Here is an 18,444-nt window from a genome sequence, read left to right on the forward strand (position 1 = left end):
TCTCCCCTTCCTCCTTTCTCTGAGTAAGGATTTGTATGTTATTAACTACACAAAGACACCTTGCCAAGAGGGCCATGAGGGCAGAGGTCAAGCCTGGACTCTGTGCTATGAGCTTTGTGTGCTGGTATTGGGGTTCACCTTCCCAGAGGAGGCGTCATTTTCTAACACAAAAAAACGGGATAGCTATGGCACCATTGCTCCCTAAAATTCAGTTCTCAGGATGATAATCATGTTTAATTTTTCTTTTGTCACACATTTCCTCTGAGTCTTGGTTGGAACCCGTTTTGCATACTGACCAGTTTGTGCAGGCTACAACCACCCAGGCTGGAACATCAGAAATAGACCATCAACCAAAGGACTGCTGCAGGATTCCATGGTGCTCTTTTCTGCTGATGGTTTCTTTTTGTCAAGTCTGTTTTGAATAGGAGAGCTAACCTTTCAGTAGTTTTCTTAGATGTTTAGATAGAATGTTCTCTTCTTGGTTGTCTATACAACTAAACTCCCCTAAGCTTGTTGATCCACTGAGCGAATGTGATGTTTACCTGACAGTGGTGCTTACTTAGTAACCTCTGCCTGGGAATACTGAGGGCAGGATAACTCTGTATCTGCCAGTTGCCTGGCAATAAGAGAATGGTAGACTAGGGTGTTCAAGGTCCAGAAATGCTTTTGAAATTGAGGTCCACTGCACCTGTGGCACCTGGCACCTCACTTTTGGCACATAATATGAATATAATAGATCTCCTTTAAGAGGGTCAAATCACTGAATGAACAGGCAGGTGAATTCAGGGAACTCCACTGAGTACTGAAAGTAGACATTCCCTTCACTTCAAGGCAAGCACCATCTGTTGAATGTTCAGCTAACTCAGGTTGCAGAGACACTCTAGTTATGATAGGCTCTTGTGAACCGCAAGAAACAGAAATGCCCTTGAGGATAACCAAGACGCAAAGCATGAAGTACAGCAGGGAACCGGAGAGACTGGAAACCAGCCCAGCATCAGGAAGCAAGTGCTGTGATCAGGATGGCGGTCTCTTCCCTGGTGTTTTAGCATCATGGAAGTAGTGCCTTCGGTCGGCCTGGCCTCTGCTGTTTGATTGGCTGACATCTGACTCTCCTCCCACTTCACACCCCTGCGTTGTGTCTGGTCATAGGGAGCCTCTCAGCTTAGAAAACTCTGGTGGTATTCACAGTGGCTCAAGCAGGCTAAGACTGGGTAGGTTAGCTATGTCTAGCAATGGCAGAATTCTAGAGCCAGATGCATCAGGCACAGCGTCCTTTCTATAGTCAACTCCTCAAACGGGGACCAAAAGGAACAGACATCTGAGACTTCCTGGAAGTGGCCAGAATCCATGGTTTGCTCTTTTCTATCTGCTAAGTATCAAATTGGAGTTGTTAAGCTTACAGTCATCTCTTAGGCATTCACCCAACAACGCCGTTTGTCTTGAGAATTAGTACTTTTTGGAGTGTACATGTGCCATGTATGTGGAAGCCATAGGTTAACATTAGGAGCCTTCCTCAATCATTCTTATGTTTGGAGACAGTCTCTCACTGACTCTTGAACTCACCAATGTGGCCAGTGTGCCTAGCCAACGAGCCCCAGGAACCCTCCATCTCCCCACCACCGGGATTACAGGCTTGCACTGCGATGCCTGGCTTTTTGTCTGTTGGTGCCAGGCATTGAGCTCAGGTACCCAGGCATGTATGGCAAGCTCTTTACCAACAGAACCACTTCTCTAGCCCAGGGAACAAGGGGTTTTTGAGACGTACAAATATGTCATAACTCTGAAACACCCGTCAGAAAAGGGCAAGGGCACAGATGGGCTAGCAAGAGGGGACACCATCGTGGCACTCACCCAGCTGTCTTTGGTTCCTAGGTGCTGTACTCAGCTGTGTCCCCTTCAATGTCACTGACTCACAGAGGCTGAGAAAGGGCACTAGAGACATCCCCAAAGTCCCAGAGAGTGTGTCACATTGAGTGGCTTTTGTTTTTATTTTAATCAAAGTTGGAGACACGTCTTGGAGAAAATGTCAAGGACACAGGCTAGTAGGGATCAGCTGACGTCCTTTGATATTGTGAAAGGAGGACATTGTAAAGCTGACTGCAGTCTGGGTGGGTTGACTGATAATGGCAGGAAACCGGAAGAAATAATGATTGGAGTCTGTCAAACATGAGATTGGATGAGGATCGGCACTGTATCTGTAAGAATTGTGACCTCGTTACCACGTGCCTCACTCCTGTGCAGGGGGTTGTCAGCTGGGTGGGGGTGCTTCTTTCTACACCCCCACACTGTTTCAAAGACAGTGACCAGAAGGGAAGCCTTGCTCTTTCCCCTGCCCTCCCCCTACAGCTGGCACATGCTGACATCTTCTCTGCCAATGTGAAGAACCAAGGAGCAGAATCTGTTTTGACTGTGTCACCATGAGTTTAGATACTGTTTCCCTTTTGGGGACTTGGCAGCCAGCCCTAGTCTCCTGCCTGGGGATTGGCAGGTGTGGAGGGCCGAGGGCAGGATGGCCAGGTCATTGTCCTTGTCCCCCTCGATCTGTCCCTTTAAGCAAAGACTCTGTCACTGATGTCATCCATCTTGCACATTTCATAAACAGTAAATTCATTTTAAAATCTGCTGCTGAGCAGCCATCTGTCTCCATTTCTGTCAAACTGCTGTTATGACAGTGTGGCTGTACAGTGAGGCCCGCTTTCTCTAATGACTCCTTGATCTGAAGGCGAACACATTGAATGTGGTGACGAGAGCTATGGGCCAGCCATCAGCCTTTACACCCACTAGTCTGGCACCAGAGCCTGGAATTGAAATCTTGTCTTTGACCTAGGGTGGTGATATTGATGGTTTCTATATTTTGCTCTGCTTGATTTATAGACTTCTGAAATTACAGAATGTTCCAATATCCTGATTTATTACATATTAGGTAGGGAACGGGCAGGCCAGTTTTTAAAAACCATTTAAGTGTTGCTGGTGGGTAAACTGAGGCACAGAGTAAGTGCTCAAAGGCAGAAAGCAAGGATAGGAGGACTCTTGGAGCTTTGGTCTCTCTCTTCAGGATGACTCAGTCATCTTTATCTTTTTTTTGCCCCCCCCAGGATCTCTTGTATCTCAGGCTGACCTTGAACTTGCTATGGACCTGAGGATGACTTTGAACTCCTGACATTCCTGCCTCTACCTCTTGGGGGCTAGGAATGCAGGTATGTGCCACTGTGTCCAGCTTGTGGGGACCCAATCCAAGGCTGGGGGATTGAACCCAAGACTTTGTCCATGCTGGGAAAGCGCTTTCCCAACTGAGTGGTAGCCCTAAGCCTCCTCTGTCTTTTTATACCTTGTTAACATTTCACAAACTCACTGCTCTCAAGGCCCTTTTCTCTCCAGAGGCATAGCAGAAGGAACTGCAGCCATCTCTGAGTCAAGCTGGAAGAAGAAACTTTACCTGGATCCCAGGCCAGCTTCTAATACAAAACATCATCCAATGTGGACTTCTTTCACTAATCACTTTTTATTAGGAGGGAGAAACAGTAAAACCCAAAGCCCCACTTACACAAAACCTCTGCAAAATAGGCCAGAGATGCAGACAATGGACTCCTTTGCAAAGGAAGCTGTGTCTCTGTGCGCTTGTGTCTAGACGAAGCTATTTGCAAGAATTCAGGGCATACTTTCTTGTGCCAGTGAATAGCCTTAAAGCCATTTTAGATGCTAGAAAGAGAGTCTAGTGGGAAGGAGTTTTCAAAGTCCTTCAGAATTCTGTTCTGTCAGTCACTGGGGAACATCTTATCTGTTAACATGGAGACCTCCCTAAAATGAGCTCACTCTGATTTTCAGGTAGACAGAATCCAAAGACTCCAGGGTTGTTGCAGCCTGTGTTATTTACTTTTTCCCTCCTCTGAGGAAAGAGCTCATCTTTAACTTTTCCTTGCGTTCCTCTTTGTGGTTCTGCCACTGCTTTGTTGTTTTGATGGGTTGAAACCACACTTCATTCTCAGTGATGCAGCAAGGGTCAGCTTTTCTCAGAGCAACTGGTGAGTGCTTAGGATGATATGTTCACTTTGTTCTTATTCCTGGGGCTGATGGCTAATTGTATAAAGTTTGCTTCTTCTATGTAGAGGCATTGTCTTTCTATTTCTTAGACTGGGCCCCTTCTCCTAGTCTTCTTCTGTCACCAAGTCGGTTCCAAGTTGCTCCAGAATAATAGTTCTATAATCTTAGGAAAATGTACTCATGGTTGGAAACTTAATGGAACGCTCTAGAAGCCAGTGAGCAGGACAGCAAAAGGTGATGGTTTAGGAAGAGTGAAAAAGAATAGTTACTAAATAAAAGCTTTAATGCAAACAACCCCAGGGAAGTCTCAAATGCACCCAGGCTCAGGGGCTTGGAGGGAAGCTGGCTATCCCATAGACAGTAATTGGTAGTAGTGGCCATGAGATCAATTTTGATCAAAAAGATTGAGAATTTTGGTGGGGGTGGGTCTAATACCCTTGAACACCAATTCTTAGCCAGTGGAGATTGTGTTGACCTCCTCCAGACATTCAGCTCTATATTGTAGCTGAAGTTTTCTGTGTCCACTCAGCTCCTGCAGCCACTCAGACCCAAGTAAACACACAGAGGCTTATATTACTTATAAATTGTATGGCCATGGCAGGCTTCTTGCTATCTAGTTCTTAAATCTTAAATTAACCCATTTCTATTAATCTATAAGTTGCCATGTGGCTTGTGGCTTACTGGTACTTTACATCTTACTTCTCATGGCAGTGGCAGCTGTCAGCATCTCCTCACTCAGCCTTCCACTTCCCAGAATTCTCCTCTCTGCTTATCCCGCCTATACTATACTTCCCAAGTGGCTACTGGCCAATCAGCATTTTATTTATCAATCAATCAGAGCAACACATTCACAGCATACAGAAAGACATCCCACAGCACTATATGGGGGTCATTTTGGATGGTCATAATGGAGGTAGGGGATACAGTCATCATCTGAGGGTCAGCTAGAGCATACTCATCCTCTAGTGTGCATGATTGCATCATAGCAAAGGGCACCATTCAGAATGTCAACAGCGCTGAGGTTAGACACTTACCCTGGAGCCATCTTGCACTTGGGAAAGGTGAGTAATCCCGTATGCCTGGCATTGGCTGTTGTCACTAGAAACATAGATGCCTCACTGCTTTATATTGTAGAAGCACAAGGGTAGCTAAGATTGTTTTCTCCCAAAGAGTGGATTTCCCTGGATGTGAGATCATGGGTGCTATCTCACCCAAACCAGATACTCAACAACTTGAAAGTGATTCTGAAACCAGCCCACCTCAGTGCCTTAGCATGATGAGATAAGAAGCTGGGGTGGGGGGGACGCTACGATGGTGAATAGCTTTGCTAACAAAGTACCTTTGTCCCTGCTAACCTGCTGGTGTTTTCTCCTGCAGCCTCTGTGGCTCTGCGTTTCATCTCTCCAGTTCCAGCACAAGCTCAGAGCAGCTGAGGGCTGTGGCTTCCCCATTTCCGGGGCCCCCCACCATCCCTGACAAAGGGGTGAAGAAAGAAAGAAAGGTTTCATAGAGGAAAGTCACCACCTAGCTTAATGTAGTCCATCGGGCTGACAATCTGAAGGAAAGAAAAATAGGACAGGAGGAAGCAAACTATTTCCGTGATGAATGTTCCAAAATTAGACTGTACAGGGCCCGGGTTATATTTCCTCAGAATATTAATATGCCCCTCCTGGAGTACATCACTGAGATTTGACTGGAAAATTAGAAAAGAGAGGGGAAGAGGATCATGAAAATATTAAGCAATTGAAATAAACAGATTTTTAAACTGAATTTGTTACAGTCAGGACAAGGGAGTGAGTTTAATATCAAGGCAGTGAGTTTTATGTCATCACTGTTACAGTGGATAGGAAAGCCTCGAGGGATTCCTGTGTCCTGACACAGTCTTCACTGAAATATTTTCTTGCCTCTCTGAGCTTTGACGGGAGCATACGGAGAAGAGTGTTTCCAATCCACTGTTGAAAGATGCTTCAGCCACCTCAAGATCCAGTTGGTGGATAAGCCAGAACCAAAGCCAGTTTTCAACTAGCAGCCTGTCTCTCTGCCACTGTGCTGCAGCTGGCCTTCCACTGGCAGGGAGGGAGATCAGAGGTCTGATAGATGCTGGGAAGCTGCCAGGTGTAGCGTGCCCTTCAGCCCCACTGCTCTTCCTCTGTGTGCCTTGTGTAACTTTCCTGCCTCTTGGTTTTCTTGTCTGGAACTCAAGACAATAATTACTATTAGCGTTGTCTTTATCTGTGCTGCGAAGGCTTCCAGGACCCTTACAGCTCTTTCTTGGGTGGTGGTTGTTGTTATGCAGTTGTTACATGTTTTTATAATTTAGACTGGGTGTTTTTCGGAGTGTGATTTAAGGAACACTTGTTCCCAAGATGTCTTCCTAATTTTCTGTAATTAATGTGTTTCATGCATAAATGAGTGCAGAAGACACCAATTAAAACCTGGAGTTTGTAGCAGGTTAGCTTATCCTATAGCTTACCAAGAGAGAGATGAGAAATATTTTGCTTATTTGTATGGTTGAAGAACTTTAAAAAAAAAATGTAGCACTTGATGATATCTTGTTGGCCACTAGTTTCCATAGAACATAATTTAGGGACTGTGGTTGGTTGATGATATTGACAGAACCACGCCTAGTTTCTAGGATCATATACCAGACTTTCAGTGAGGATGAGGTTGGCCCTGGCTTGCAAAGTTCTCATGCCTTGAGGCTTCCCTCTTGATACTCTTTATAGTCGTGAATTGCAATTAATGTCTTCTATACCCCTTTATAATGATCATGAATGCACGATGTGAGAGCTGGCCTGGTGGAACACACATGGAAGACAGCGGAATTATCACAGCTAAGCTTGGTCTGTGCCAACCACCAGCAAAGCACCTCTAGAAATGTGAGTCTCAGCCAGTGACCAACTGGCCTAAAAAACATGCAAGTGAGTCCAGATGGATCCAAAGGTGTCCTCAGTTTAAATCACCAATTTATGAATTCAGGTGACATGTAAATAATGGTAGTTATAAACCACTGATTTTTAGATGGCCTGGGTTATTTAGAATTATGTGTATCAATAGAAATCTGATAAGAAAATTGATACAGAAGCTGAATGTCTCTTAACTATTCATGTTACTGATCTATGGAAAAATATGTCACCCCCCCCACCCAAGACACTTAAAGACTCTCTTCCTCCTAACACACACACACACACACACACACACACACACACACACACACCCTTAAAAAGGCTTACCTAGTCACAGCACTAGGCTCAAAGGCCAGGATCCCAAGTTCTAATGTGGCTTCTTAGATGTTGGATTTTGAGTGAAAAAAAAAAAAAAAACCTCTTTGGTGCCCATACATGATACAGTAGATAGTAAAAGACAGAATGGCTGTAGACAGTCTCGTTCAGAAAGGAAGAGTGGGGGCCGGGGTGATGGCTTGATGGGTAAAGCATTTACTGAACAGTGATGGAGACCAGAGCGTGGATTTCTAGAATCCGTGTAAAAGCTGGGCAGGCGTGGTGGCATGCTTATAGCCCCAGAGGACAGGAGTTAGACCCAGTGATGGTGATCCCCAGAGCAAGCTGGCTTACTAGACTAACAGAAATGGTGAGCTCCAGGCTCAGTGAGAATCCCTGCTTCATTATAGTTGCTGGAGAGCAAATGGGAAGGACATTGATAGCCATCTCAGGCCACCACACTCTTGCCATATGTGCAACCACGTATAAGAGCAAGAGCATCATACCACACACACACACACCACACACACACACACACACACACACACACACACACACACACACACACATACACATGGGAAAAAAAAGAATAGAAGGCAGGTACTGTGGCTCATACCTGTAATCCTAGCACTTGGAGTTGGATGTAAGGGGACTGGGCATTTGAGGACAGCCTTAGACACATAGAACTGCTGTTTCAGAAGAGAGGGAGAGGAGCCCTTGGTTAGGCCTCAATTTGTTCCCTCAGAGTGATTCATGGCCACTGTGTCTGACCCTGGGCCTTACCCTCTGGAATGTCTTTTCTTTAATATCCTCCTTGACACACACTCTTTCTTTCTCTTTCTCGTGTTCTCTCTCTCTCTCTCTCTCTCTCTCTCTCTCTCTCTCTCTCTCTCTCTCTCTCTCTCTCTCTCCTCTCTCCCTCCCTCCCTCTCTCCCTCTCTCCCCTCCTCCCATGTATGTGTGTTGTATTTTTTTTAATTCTTAACGTTAGAATATGAAGTAATGAGTTTTACAAGGTACTTGCCCTACTTTGTCCTAACTCACCCATTCCCTTCCCCTCCCCTCTCCTGTCCCCCTGGCCAATGCTCGCTGCCCCCTTCCTGCTCCTCATACAGTTCTACACCCAGCTTTCATTCTGTATTCCATTATCCTCTTTTTCCCCTCCTCCTGAACAGGACCTCTTCTTTTGTATGCTGTCCTTTCTAGTTTCATTGTCCACCCTCTCTGTCCTCCCCCACATTTAAATCTATCATGCATAGGAGAGAAAACACACAGACTTGTCTTTCTTAGTCTGTTTTATTTGCTTAACAAAATGACTTCCTCTTTCACTTGTCCTTCTGAACATGTAATGCTTTCACTTTTCTTTATGATGAAAAAGTCCCTGTGTATATGTACCACAGTTTCTTATCCATCCAGATATTGATGAACTTCTAGATTGATTTCATTTTCTAGGTTTTGTGGATAGTGCAGTAATAAACATGGATTTGCTAATATCTTCATGACATGTTTACTTAAGAGTCCCTTAGGTAGGAGGGATATGGTAGGTTCTTGTTGTTTTTTGAGAAATCCCTATACTGATTTTCACAGTGACTGTACATCATGAGCATGTTATACCAGAAACATAGATGAACACATTTGTGTCTTTCTACAATGTCATAAAATATTGAATTAGATTCAATATATTATTCACAAGTAAATTCACAAGGTTTAGAGTTTTCAGTGGCAGCAATTTGCCAGATAATCCTACCTACCTTGGTAACCTGAGTAAGGAGGATGAAGACTCATTGATCCTAACTCTCATATCACATGTTACACAGCACAGAGTGAATATGTCTCTCTGGTTTACAGATACAAGTTAAAGAGGCTATAGCGCAGAGTTCAGAAGTAGGCTGAGAATGAGTCTGAACTGATAATGAAGCAGAGCAGTGTTGGAAGGGAGCTGCCGCTGAAGTCACAGTTTGAGAATCTATAAGATGAACTGAGGTCCAAGAGAAAGAAATGGAGGGTTCAGGTTGAAGTCCAGATGGGTGAAAAGGTAAGACAGGCAGGCGGTTGATTAGGCTTTGTCTACAGGGAGATGAAGCTGAGCTCCCCAGGCACAGTCAGGAGTCCCTCCTCTTCTCAGCCTTGATGCATATACCAGGTATCAGATGATTGGTTCGTGTGGGACCATGCTACCACAGTGTTCTGTGTTATTATTTTATGGGGTCCAGGTAGGAGAGTTACACCCTTTCCTTGGTCTGGTTTGTCTGATATGTTATTAGACATGGTCTCCCTGATATAACTTTAATACACCCATATTTTCCCTACAGATTCAGCTCCCCCTGACAAGCTTATAGAACACCTTCTGTACTTATGAATGTTACTTGTCAGTCTGTGTTGGCTGGCTGGGGACTGACAGATGACAATAGTTTGTGGGTCTGCCTATTCTTTTGTTCAAAGTGGAGTCAAAAGCTGCTTATAAAATGAAGCTTCCCAAGACAAAGAAAAACCAACTTTTCACACAATATGGAGGTGCTAAGAGCAGGGCACAGCTGGTCTCAACCCTGCATCAGTTTATATCCCCACCACCAGCATGTAAGGATTCCTATTTTCCCATGTCTTTCCCTGCCCTCCAAGATGTCATAATAGAGCGTCTTAGAGACAGACACTTGATTGGTTTCTTGTCCTAGCTATTTATTTTACTTTCAGAATCTTTTGCTGGCAGGAGATGCTACAGATGATAAATACTTACTTTTCTAAGTAGTCTGATTCCTCAATAGTCCCTCTACATTTGCTTATGCCCTGGCTGGTTATTTTTCTAATCTCCTTTCTCCCTAGTAGGACCCTGTAAGCATGCAGCTAGCAAGGACCACTAACACTTTCAACATTGTTCACATCTCAATATCCATCAGTGAATGTTTATACATTAGTGCACTTGAGTAAGTATTACTTCCTCCTTGATTAAAAAATACCACTGTACTTGACCTGAAAAATCAATGATCCGGTCTGATGAATGCTCATAGAGAAAGGTCCTATGGGAAATGAATACACATGGAAATCAAAAGGTTTATAAGAATAAAGCAGGAGTTGGGGGTTCCTGTGTCCTATTCTGAACATTCAAGTTTGAGGTCTGTAAAAAGGTACTGATTAGTTCTCTTCATCCTTTCTCCCCTATATCTCTTTAGGTTTTAGGTGCCTTTGTAGGGGAAAATATATGCTGCCTTTCCATAAAGTACTATGAATCAAAGAAGCACATGCCAGATTTTATCCCATCGATTTCCCCACCAAAATGTTCCTCTCATTTTTTTATTTGAGATGGAAGACTGTCTTAGGGTTTTTATTGTGTGATGAAACACCATGACCAAAAATCGAGTTAGGGAGGAAAGGATTTATTGGGCTTACATTTCCACATTGTAGTCCATTACTGAAGGAAGCCAGGACAGAGATTCAAACAAGGCAGGAACCTGGAGGCAGGACCTGATACAAAGGCCATGGAGGAGTGCTGCTTACTGGCTCACTCCCCATGGCTTTCTTAGCTTTTCTTATAGAACTCAGGACCACCAGCCCAGGGATGTCATCTCTCACAGTGAACTGGTCCCTCCACCATCTATTACTAATTAAGAAAATGCCCTATAGCTGTGTGTATCACGAATCTTAAAAGGTCTTATTAATAAAAACAAACCCAGAGGCAGGTATTAGAGTGAACGCTGAAAGATCAGAGAAACAGAACAAGCCACATCCAACCTCACCTTGTCAATTCCTGAGGTGATCTTGTTTCCTCAGACTGAAAGCCTCTGAGTCCTTATCTGAATGGATCTCAGCTGTACTGCTGCTAAAAGCATAAAAACTTAAAAAGACCTAAAAAGCCTCTAGTTCCTGGTTCTCATCCCTTATATACCTTTCTGCTTCCTGCCATCACTTTCTGAGATTAAAGGTGTGTGTCTTTCCCAAGCAAGACATAAGATCCCAAGTGCTGGGATTAAAGGCGTGTGTCACCATGTCTGGCTATTTCCAGTGTGGCTTTGAACTCACAGAGATCCAGATGGACCTCTGCCTCCGGAATGCTAGGATTAAAGATGTGTGTACCACCATTTTCTGGCCTCTATGTCTGTCTAGTGGCTGTTCTGTTCTCTGACCCCCAAATAAGTTTATTGGGGTGCACAATATATCAACCACAGCAGTGGTTCTCAACCTTCATAATGCTGTGACTCTTTAATACAATTCCTCATGTTATGGTGACTTTCCAACCATAAAATTATTTTTGTTGCTACTTATAACCATAATTTTGCTACTGTTATGAATTGTAATGTAAATATCTGTGTTTTCTGATGGCCTTAGGTGACCCCTGTGAAAGGGCCATTCAACCCTCAAACAAGTCATGACCCACAGGCTGAGAACCACTGCCCCACAGGCTGGCCCACAGCCCAGTCTTATGGAAGCACTTTGTCAATTGATGTTCCCTCCTCTCAGGTAACTGTAGTTTGTGTCAGGTTGACAGAAATCTAGCAAGCACAAGGACTAAGATAACTAGCCCTATTGTCTTAAGAATAAGATAATCTGTTTCCTCTGAAATACTTTATATTTGAGAAAACACACCAGGTATGCTTTGCCAAGATTCGCTTCCAAGAGGCCTGGTTTGAGTTAGAAACTTGTCCAGCTTCTCATTTATTTCATGAGTACCTACAATCTCCCAGGGAGGCTGTGGGAATCTGGATTTCTTGAGAAGTTAGAATTCTGGTTTCAAACATACCTCAAAGTTCTTGGAATTGGTAGAGTTTCCTGTTATTTTGAATGTAAGCATCTGTTGTTCCAGAGAGAGACCAGGAAGCAGATTCCTCTGGATGCATTGGTGGGGGGCTCTGAGGGGAAAAACTTGGTAAACTCTGAGGCCAAGAGAGAAGTGCATTGTCTCCAATGACCTAGTAAGACCCAGTGAATAGATAACATTGTAACATGAGGATGGGCAAGAATAGTGTCATCCCATATCAGTGAGAAACCCCAGGGATTTAATCAAGTTCCCACCATCGCTTGGATGGAGCGATTCTAGAAGGATACTTTTGACTGCTTGATGGCACTGCCTTTGAGATGTACCCATCTAGACCAAGAGGCTGTGTGTTTATTTACTTGTCCTAAGTCACAGACTGTCAATACAAAATGTTCAGTGCAGATTGTTCAGAGAACAGAGCTGGCTGTTCTCTGTTGTTCATTCTGCCCACATACCAGGCCCAGCCTTTCATTGGCGTGCATTGAACTAAAACTTCCATCATGTGCTTGAGGAACAGGTCATGGGGCAAAATCCTAACCAGTTTCTGCTCAGCCTTAGGGAGTGGCAATTTATTCTCAGTGAGAATTCATAGCACTCCATACTTGAAACTTGATTTACTGTGATTGTAAATCATAAAAATAATCCGTGATACGTTGATTTGACATAACAATCAATGTCTGTTTAACAAATGGCCCGCAGTCGTTTTCATCTCTTATCTCCTTTCAAAGACAATGTTTGACTTCCTATCCCATACTTCATGTTCTATCTCAAAGCACACAAGAGGAAGAAATGCTCGCTTATGCATAAATATACTCAAAGGTAAAAGATTTATTTATTGGTAAAAGCCTTAAATTGGCCAATTTTTTGACTTTTCATCTGTAAAGAAAAATGCTTTCAAAAATGAGATTGCCTCCAGATGCCATGGATTACATGGCACTCCCTCAGATGTAAAAGCAGATGAGATGGAATATTCTGGTCCCCAATTCCGTCCCATTCTTATCTACACATAGCTCTTCTTAAGTGAACTTGACAAGTGTTGTGGGCTGATAGGGAGACAGACAACTACAGTAAACAAGAAAAAGAGTTTCCCCCTCTCACGGCAAACGAGCTTTCTAATAGGAATGTCTCTGTGCAGGGGAAGATATTACAATGTTCAAAGTACAATAAATATATTTGCTAGACAAAAAAATACATTTCATTACATGTGATGCACTTTCGATTGTACATTAACCACTTTTTCTGCTTTGTATAGTAAAACACTATTTTCTACTGTAAACTGTCTGCAATTTATTTTTGTGGGCCTGTTTTTTTTTTTTTTTCTTCTCCGACAGAGTAAGAACATTCCATTATAGGCTGGTCCCAGTGAATATACATTGTTTAAGAAGTGACTGGCATGTGTGAACATCTGTGCTTCTCTGGGCATCTTTACAGAGTAGGCAACAGTTAACAGCTTGGACAGAACAGATAATTTGATTAACATAATCAGTCTGTAATTACTAGATGTACTGGAGTCCTTGACTATGAAACCCTTAGCAACTACAATAAAAATGTATGTTTTGCAAAATAACACTATTGTCTATTCTAGCTACTGCAGTAATTTTCCCCAGTAATGTTTCTTTGGGTTAAAAAATACATAATTCATAGTTCTTTTAATCTTTGAAGATTGTGTACCTTGTTGACCCTCATGGAGAATGGCAGCACAGAGCCACAGTTTCCTTACTGTTGAATGTATTTGGCCCCAATTGCCATGTGTGGTGATATTGTGTCTTTCATATGGTTCTTGTGTTGTATTTAGAAGCATCACTGACTGATTATTGGTAGTTTTCCCATCCCATGTTTGTGCTGGCTAGTCTTATTTCAAGTTGCCACACAAACTGGAGTTATCTGAAAGGAGGAAACCTTAATTGAGAAAGTGCCTCCGTAAGATCTGGCTGTAGCCAGACAGTAGTGGCACATGCCTTTAATCCCAGCACTCTGGAGGCAGAGGCAGGTAGATCCCTATGAGTTCAAAGTCAGCCTGGTCTACAGAGCTACTTCCAGGACATCCAGAGCTACATAGAGAAACCCTGTCTCAAACAAACAAACAAACAAACAAACAAAAACAAAGATCCAGTGATAAGGTGTTTTCTTAGTTATTGATGGAGGAGGGCCCAGCCCATTGTGGGTGGTGCCATCCTTGGCCTGGTGGTCCTGGGTTCTAAAAGAAAGCAGGCTGAGCAAGCCATGTGAAACAAGCCAGTAAGCAACACTCCTCCATGGCCTTTGCATCAGCTCCTGCCTCCAGGTTCCTGCCCTGTTTGAGTTCCTATCCTGACTTCCATCAATGATGAACAATGATGTGGAAGTGTGAGCCAAATAAACCCTTTCCTCCCCAACTTGATTTTGGTCATGGTGTTTCATCACAGCAATAGAAATCCTAACTAAGACAATGTTAGCATGCCTATTGGTCTTATACTTGTTCAGGTCTTATTTGGGCAGCCATATTGTTGTGGTTTCATGAGAATAGCTTCCCTGCCACTTATGGTGATATTTTATTTGTACTGAAATGTGATTTTATTTGTATGTTAATAAATAAAGTTGCCTGGGGGTCAGAGCTAATAGCAAGCCATAGCAGAAGCTGGGCGATGGTGGCACACGCCTTTAATCCCAGCACTTGGGAGGCAGAGCCAGGCGGATCTCTGTGTGTTCAAGGATACAGCCAACATGGAGACACACGCCTTTAATCTCAATACCAACTGTAGAAGACCTGGAGGTCTGTACAGACAGGCAGTGACGAGGAGGTCATGTGGTAGGGTTTACAACCAATGAGAAGGCAGAATAGAAAGTCAATAAGAAGGACAAACACACAGGATATAGGTCTCTTGCTGAAGAGGACAGCAGCAGCAGTGAAGGGTAAGGTTTTTAGCTCTTAGCTCTGACCTCTTGGGCTTTCATCTCTGCATTGGCTCTGTGTTTCTTATTTAACAAGACCATTCATCTACAGCCACTTCTAGGAGATTGAATCTCACAGAAGACTTCCTGGTTCTCTTGACTCTTACAGTCTTTCTGCCCCCTATTCTAAACTGTTCTCTGAGCGTTAGTGTAGAAACTGTGTTGTGTTGTAGATGTGTCCGTGGGGGCTGGGAACCCTGATGTCGGTTGTTCTCTGCATTTTGACCAGGGATGGCTGTCAGCAATGGTCTCTGTCTGCTGCAAAGGGAAGCTGCTTTGATGAGGGCTGAGAGTTACATGGGTCTGTGGTGTGGTGGCTGCAATGAGAATGTCGCCTACAGGTGCAGCTATGTGACTACCTGGTCTCCAGTGGGTGGCACTGTTTGAGTAGGTTTAGCAGGTGTGGACTTGCTGGAGGACGTACGTCAATGGGGCCAGGCATTGAGGTCTCAAAGCCATGTACCATGCCTAGTGTGTGTTCTCTGCTTTGTGTTTGTGGTTCAAGATGGGAGCCCTCAGCCTCTTCTCTGGCTATCATAGCTGATGGCTGATACCTCTAGCACAGCATCCTTGCCCCTAATTCTCTGGAGTCATAAGACCTGGTAAACTCTTTTTTTCTATACGTTGCCTTGGTTACAGTGTTTCATCACAGCAATAAAAAAAGCAACTAATACATTTGGCTATGTTTTAGAATGCAATTAGGAATTATACTGGTCTAGTAAAGTAGTGGTGGTAGGTTCCACTCCTCAGATTGATGACCTCATCAGTCTTGGGCAGTATTGGTTAGGTTTCCAGCACCAGGCATAAGATCTGTTGAGCAGATCTTATGTCCAATTATACAGTTGTTGGTTACTGCCCAGATACGAGTGCCACTGTTGTACCTTTAGGAATATCCTGCTTTGCTTGTCATTGCTGTTAATAGACATCATAGCTGGGTAGGACTATGGGTTGTTTCTCTCCTCTGGCAACTTGTAGAATTCTGGTAATATGAAAGCTAGTCCCCAGGGAGGAGGCTTCCAGGGTCAGATCCAGCTCAAATCTTTTTGTGTCTGAAGTACGTAAGTGTCTGGAGCCATAGAATCTAGGGAGGTGACTAGGAACAACTGCAATACCCTATACTGTTTTGGGTATCTCTTGTACTCCCCTGACCAACAACTCCAAAGGAGATTTCTCATGCCTGGTGCTGGGGTTAGATGGTCTATGGCTCTTGTAGGGAGCATTGTTAGCCCAAGTAGAATAATTTCATTTAAGATATGTGTGTGTGTGTGCACATGTACACATACATTTATATGTATTACATGTCATTTTAGGTAAATATAGAAATATGGTTCCTTAAGGCTTTTCAAACATCCTTAGCGTTATTTATCCCTATCCTTCCTTCCTTCCTTCTGTATTCAACCCCCTCATTTTTCCCATATCCCTCTTCATACTACCTGTATCCTGCTATTCCTCCCTCTGGATTCCCCTTCCCCCTGCCATGGTCCTTTTTTACTTTCTTTGTTTCTGTGATTACTCTAAAGTTTACATTCACATCTGAAGATTTAGAGCTTTTTAAACAAGCAAAAAAGCCAGTTTGAGGCTGTTTAGCCTAAATGTTCTCTCTCTCCTCTCTAACCCTTATCCTTCTCTTTCCTTTTTTTTTTCATACATGAATGTATCTTATTTTGATCAAATCCACCCTGCATGTCCACTATGGCATGGACAATCTACCAGGTGGTTTGCCCCTGAAGAAAAGCAACTTTCTCTCCCCTACATCCATTACCTGGCTATAGCAGCCTCTCAAGTAGGAGTGGGTCTTTGTGAGCTCCTCCCCCACAGCCCATGCTGGAATATTGACTAGACTGACTTGTGCAGCAGGTCTTGTATAGGCAACTGCAGTTGCTGTGAGTTCCGTGCATGCAACAGCCCTGTAATGTCAGAAGACACTGTTTGCAGCTGTCCCCCCCAACCTTAGCCTCTTAGGCTTGGTCTCTTCTTGGATGCCAGCCTCGGGGGGGAGGGAGTATGATACAGTTGTCTCATTTATGGCTGAGTTCTCCAAAGACACTTCTTCTCTGCACTCTGGCCAGCTGTGGTTCTCTGTGCTAATTGTCATCTCCTGTACAAAGAAGCTTCTCTGGAGGGGCATGAGTTAGAATAATCTACGAGTCTAAGGATAAGCATCTAGAAGTTTGATACGGCATCAGTTTAGCAAGATGATAAAAGTAGGTTCTCCCCTACAGTCTGTAACCTCTCTAACCATTATGTGCTGGCTAGTCTTAGGTTAACTTGAACAAGCTAGGGTCCTCTGAAAGGAGGGAACCTCAATTGAGAAAATGCCTCCATAAGATCTGGCTATAAGGCATTTTCTTAATTGGTGATGGTGGGGAAGGGCCCAGCACATCATGGGTGGCGCCACCCCTGGGCTGGGGGCCCTGGGTTCTATAAGAAAGCAGGTTTAGCAAACTATGAAGAGCAAGCCAGTAAGCAGCCCCCCTCCATGGCCTCTGCATCAGCTCCTGCCTCCAGGTTTCTGACCCGTTTGAGTTCCTCTGCCGGCTTCTTTTGGTAATGGACTACGATGTGGAAGTGTAAGCCCTTTCCTCCCCAACTTGGTTGTTGGTCATGACGTTTTGTTGCAGCCACAGGAACCCTAGCTAAGACACCATATTGGTTCTCAGCCAGGGTTATAGTACCAAGCATGAGTTCCCTCCTGTTGAGTGAGCCTTTAGTCAGGCAGCTGTTGGGTACCCTCAAGACAGGCATGTCACTGCTGTAGCAGTGGACACATCTTGGTGGGTAAGTGGTTGATGTTGTTCTCAAAAGGCAGTCCCAACTCTTATGAAGAAAAGCGTTTTGTCTATATTTCATTGTGTAGAATTTGCGTATTTTCAACAATTAATACCATCTTTGCAAACTTGTCATTTCATTTTTAATATATATTTTATTAGTTCTTTGAGGATGTTGTTTCATTTTTATCATCCTTGATGAAACTAATGGGGTGATGCAGATGAAACCATGCTTTTCTGTACATCTGAAAGCTGGTTTTGATTCTTTTCACATATAGCTTGGCGGCTTTTCTTTGCTGCATTAGAAGACAACAAAAATGAACTGAGGCAGCAAGATTTCTCAAACCAGGGAACATTATTTAGCCTTACAGGAAGAGTTAAGTTGTGATACCTGCTACAGTGTGAGTAAATGTTGAAGACACAAGCTGAATGGATGGTAGACAGAGAAGGACACACACTGTAATACTAGGCAGACTTGGGAAGACAAAGGAAGTACAGGGACTTGGCAGTAGTGGGAATGAGTACAACATTATTGTTTGTTAAGAAGAGATAGCTGGGTGGTGGTGGCACACGTGTTAATTCCAGTACTCAGGAGGCAGAGGCAGGCAGATCTCTGTGAGTTCAAGGTCAGCCTGGTCTACAGAATAAGTTCCAAGACAACCAGGGCTAGATGTTTGTTGGTGATTAAGAAGTTTTGGATACAGAGAGGCGTGATTGATTGGCATTGTGAATGTAT

Source organism: Peromyscus eremicus, chromosome 9 (assembly GCF_949786415.1).
Source record: "Peromyscus eremicus chromosome 9, PerEre_H2_v1, whole genome shotgun sequence".
Taxonomy (NCBI): Eukaryota; Metazoa; Chordata; class Mammalia; order Rodentia; family Cricetidae; genus Peromyscus; species Peromyscus eremicus.